Below are 5,826 nucleotides of genomic sequence, written 5' to 3'. Positions count from 1 at the left end.
AAGGGTGCTACTAGGTTCTCAGTGGGCGTTTGGCTCTGCAGTAGCTGCTGCTTTTTTTTCAAACTCAGTGATATAATGTTTGGTTATAAATTGTGGCTATGTTTTTGCGCATGAGACCTACAAAAAATGAGGTGAAACCATAGGTTGAGTTGAAGCAATTTGTTCATGCTTCTTCCTGCTGTTGCTTTGTACAATGAAGAATAAACTCTCCACTGTTCACTTAATTAAGTGAACAGTAGAGTCACTCTCCATGATTCCGACCGATTCGGATTTGGTTTAAAGTTAAATATATTGAACCAGATTTGATCTAGAAAAAAATTAATTTTTATTATTTTAATTGTGTTTTATTTAAAAAATTAGAAGGAGATTGCTTGATGACATCGTATTTTCAGAATTTGATTTCAATCCCAATTTTATTCTTGTTGGGTCTGATTTGGTTAAAAAAAGTAATTTTTATTTTTATTTTTAATTATATTTTATTTGGAAAATTAGAAGGAGATCGTTGATGACATAGTATTTATAGAATTTGATCGCAATCCCAATTTTATTCTTGCCGGGTTTGACCTGGTTAAAAAATTTTATTTTTATTTTTATTTTTAATTATGTTTTATTTGAAAAATTAGTAGGAGATCGCTTGATGACATAGTATTTGTAGAATTTGATCGCAATCCCAATTTTATTCTTACCAGGTCCGACCTGGTTAAAAAATTTAATTTTAATTTTTAATTATGTTTTATTTGAAAAATTAGGAGGAGATTGCTTGATGATATAGTATTTGCAGAATTTGATCGCAATCCCAATTTTATTCTTGCGGGATCTGACCTAGTTAAAAAAAATTAATTTTTAATTGTGTTTTATTAAAAAAAATTAAAAGGAGATTGTTTGATGACGTAGTATTTGTAAAATTTGATCGCAACTTCAATTTTGTTCGTGATGATATCTTATCTGATTTTGTTATGTGCTTAAAAAATCATGAAAAATACAGTACTTGTTGAATATATTTCATACGTTATGAAATTATATATAATTTAATAGAACAATAAAAAATATTTAATATCAATATTATTTATTTTATTATATAATAACAATAGTTAAATCTACAATATTTAAATTAAAAACCATTAATATTAATAAATATTTTTTTAATTATTTTATAAACTCAATTTGAAAAGCATTCTTTTAACCAAACATATTAAATTATTTTTTATTAAAATTTAATTTTAACCATAATTTTAACCAAACATATATTTTTTTAACTAACTCTAATTAAAAATATTTTTTTTCAAACCAACAATAGCAACCAGTATAATACCAAACACACTCTCGATCACCTTCGCAGTAACACATGGCTGAACACAACTCAGCGTAGCAGCATCCTATTGAGGCATTTCATCAAACAAGTTTATGAAACAATCCTTGGCCACACCTTGCAGCCCTTCTGTATCCTCAACAACTGTACCTACACCATCCACAAGCGCGGAAATCACGTTTCTTCTTCTCCTAGCTGTTGCCACCGAGTGAAAGTATTTAGTATTCAAATCCTCTTCTGTCAACCAATATATTTTAGCCCTCTGCCTCAAAAAGTCCTCTTCCTAAGCTAACAGCCTAGCCAACCTGTCTGCAATTTTTAAACTCAATCGCAGAATGCTCATAATCCAAATGTCGAAGAACATCAAGCTTATTATGGCAGTCACGAATCTCCACTTTAAAATTTCTTCCCAAACTCCTCCCCTACTGTGATACTCTACCAGTACAGATACAAAACTCATCCATCAGCCCCATTCCTCTATAAACCATCCCATGAGCTGGTCATGACTGTATACAACTGGAGTTCTCTCACCCACGAATTATCAAATTTGAATCTGATATGTTTCAGGTGAGACGGATGCTTCCTAGTCACCAACAACAGTGGACTATGATCTGATGATGAGCACGTCAGATTGTGTAATTCAGCCCTATCAAAATAATCAAACCAAGAATCCGAACACATAGCCCGATCAATTCGTTCCTGGATCCATTCAGCAGTACCTCGTCCCCGCTCCCACGTAAATGGATAGCCAATCAACGGCATGTCTGTCAGCTTGCAATCCTCCACAGCCTCTCGAAAGCCTTGAAACAAAGAATTTGGATGAAGAACACGACCCCTCTTTTCTTCCGCACACAACATATCATTATAATCCCCCATACAAACCCAAGGAAGGCTGATTGTCTACTGAGAGCCCTAAGCAAGTTCCAATATTCCATTTTCCTATTTCGGTCTGGAAGGCCATAATAGCCTGTGAATCTCCATATAAAATTATTTGCTTCCACCACCAACAAGTCCATATGATTATTCGAATAACCCAGCAAAGAAACCGAAGAAAAGGACCTCCACAAGACAGCTAACCCACCACCTCTCCCCAACCTATCTACCGCAAAGAACCCTTCATAATTAATCTCAACTTTTAGTTGTTAAATTCTACTAGCAACTACTAATGTTTCACAAAGAAAAATAACATCTGGCTTTTTTTAGAACACAAGCTCCTTAAGAGCACGAACTGCACGAGGGTTGCCAAGCCCTTGACATTTCAACTTAAAAAACTCATTGATCATGGCAGGCCTGCTTAACAGGCTCTGCTAATAACATGGGTACTCCATATGGGCTGCCAATCTTATTTGTGGAGAAAGATGGCCCAACCTGAAACTCATAACCTTCCAAACACATGTCTTCAGCTCCACTTTCCACACGTCTCTTTTTCCTATCATCACTTAGTTGAAGACCCAACTCTTCTACATCATCTTGCATACCATTGTTTCCCAAGCTCAGCCCGTCATTTTCATAACGTAAGAGCTTATTTGTCGGTGCTTCAGATGTCCCGACGTTAATTGCCCTGGTTGCCGTTACAGATTGAGCTTTTGTAACCATTCTTCCTTGATCAGAAACCACATGGGACTGCACATTAATTGAATGAGGCGTTACCGACATGAACCCAGCCCTTCCACTGCCCCCACTCAACCTCCGGCCACCATCCTCACCCGTGACTCATCTCGGAGCAGCTCGCAACCATGACCCCCATTCTTTCAGCACATCCTCTTCATGAAATTGAAATAATTTGTCACAAAACCGATCCGAGTGGCCAAGCAATCCACATATAAAACAGAATGTCGGCAATATCTCATATTTAAACTTAACAATGGACCAAGAATTCTGACCCATGCGAACCTTCTTCCATCTCTTTAAAGGTTGCCTAATAACCCTGATCCTCATATAATTCCGCCAAATTCCAGAACTATTATTCGCATCATAGTCCACGAAGGTTCCAATGCAATTCCCCGGTTGCTTGCCAATCCCAGCCGACATGTAACCTACTGGTAGATCATGCACTTAATCCTATTAATTTTGTCCCCTCCACATTTTGTTTTCTCATTTGTTCACTTCTTTTTGACCGTTTGCTTCTTTTTAAGTGTAACTCTACCTTCTTTTTTTTAATACACACACATATATAATCTACCTTCTTTCCCTTTTTAATCCTGCTTTCTTTAAGGCTTAAATAATTAAAAAAAAAAGGAAAAACATCAAATGCACCCTCGGCTATCGGGGCAGTTCACTTTTACCCTCAAATAATTTTTCCTATTAATTTTGTCTCCAAACAATTGAGATTTCTCAATTTTCTTTTGCTAGAAATCCATAATAATAATAATAATAATAATAATAATAATAATAATAATAATAATAAAATATATATTAAATTTTCTACAAATATATTTTGTATTAAAAAATTGGTACATTTTGAATGTTATCTATGATTAAATATGAGTAGAAAGACTTGTTGAGAATTTTTAAAAGTTGACAGAAAAAATTAATATAAAAACTTCTTTGGTTTTAGATTTAGATTAGCAATGAATAATTAATGACAGTATCAGGTTAAATGTTATTAGCTTTCGCAGGATTTTTTGGTCAATGCAACAGAGGAAAAAATTCACACGGAGCATTCACTAACTAGATGAACTCCTGCCTGTTTTATTTTTTCCCATAAAATGTACCCCGTGTGGTTGTATGGCTTTGTTCATTCTCCACCATACACAGTACATTCCCTTTGTGATTCCACACCTAACTTCGTCTTTGATCTGCCTTTCCTTCTTCTCTTCCCTTTTTCTTTTATCTTAAATAACTCGATGCTTTGAAATCTCGCTCTTTAATTGGCTATATATAAAAGAAAATAACGTGAGGCTGCCTAAAATACTCCACGGCGACACCAACGCAGCTAGCCCTTTTTCCGTTGCCACTAATCTGTGCACATGGAGCGAAGGAATTCTATCATTTTTTCACGAGACAATTCACGAATCAATAACAATTTATTAAGCATCTTGTGCATACGGTGACAAACCAAGCCCAGGCCGTGCACCTGCTGTACATCCATAAATACAGCAGCTATTGCTCAGCTGTCGTTGCGAAGAGAACCGCAATTCTAAACAAAAAATAGCAATATTTGGTTGGCACTGTTAGCCTCTTCCCTATAATTTATTTTATAAATATTTTTTTCTACAATTACATAATTTATCATTTACTATCCTAGCACGAGGACAGACACAGAGAGGAGGATAACATGCATCAAGATTAGAGAACAATTTACGATACTTTCTTTTCCTTTTCCTCTCATGCTTACCAAGTAATCTTGATTCTTTGAAAGATGCCCTCCACCATTGCAAGGTCGACATAGCACCATACATAAATAACAGATAGCTCCACAGGTGATGATTTGTCACATATGCACACATAGATTCCTCAAGAGATATGATCTCATTGAAATCACTTAGTGGATTTTGTCTTTTAAAAAATTTAAAACACTTAATGGAAAAAAATAGACGTTTTTTATGCTTATAAACAATAAAAATCCCCATCTCCTAGCCAATGTAGGATTGGTAGCATTATCACAACCCTCCAAACAAGAATTTTAGATAGTCGTCGTACATGACTGACGTTTCCACAAACAACGCTAATAATATATGTCAAAACCTGCACGTAATAGACTTTTCAAGAGGTCTCACTAGAACCACATGTAAGTTCTGTTCTTGTACACGACTAAACCCTTATGTCATAGCTGCCCTCATCTCATAGCTAATGTAAGACTGGCAATATCATCATATGTCATTGTTTATAGAAACATCAGTCATTTATGACTACCCAAACCCCTCGTCTAAAGACTATGATAATAATATACACCCACACTTGCACATGGTCCCCTCCAAGAAATGTTGTTTCACTAGAACCGTATAGTGGGTTTTGTGTTTATAAATGACTAAAACCGATTGATGTCATCATCATATGACATTGTCTGTGAGAACATCAGTCGTGTGAGAACATCGGTCATGTGTGACTACCCAAACCCTTTGTATAGGAGCTACGATAACATGTGCCCACACTTGCACATGACAGGCCTTCTAAAATATATCATCCCACTAGAACCACATAGTAAGTTTTGTATTTATAAATGACTAGGGCCGTCATTTCATAGCCAATATGAAATTGGTGGCATCATCGTATGACGCTCATTATAAAATCATCAATCATATATAATTACCTAAATCCCTTGTCTAGAGGTTATGATTATATCATCAATCCATACCGACTAAAAAAACACCTCTCTCCTCAAGAGTTTTAGTTGTTTATAAGAGTTTTAGTCGTTTATAAGAACAAAAAACACCTCTCCTCAAGAAATGTCTTTTAACATGACAACTTACTATATGGTTCCAGTAGACTAGCAACAACAGGCAAATAATATCAATCCTGTTTGCTTTATCCACTAGACTAGCAACAATACATTAATCATCAAGAAGCAAATGAAA

Source organism: Populus euphratica, unplaced genomic scaffold, assembly GCF_000495115.2.
Source record: "Populus euphratica unplaced genomic scaffold, PopEup_1.0 scaffold68.1, whole genome shotgun sequence".
NCBI lineage: Eukaryota > Viridiplantae > Streptophyta > Magnoliopsida > Malpighiales > Salicaceae > Populus > Populus euphratica.
This window is presented reverse-complemented; position numbering follows the sequence as displayed.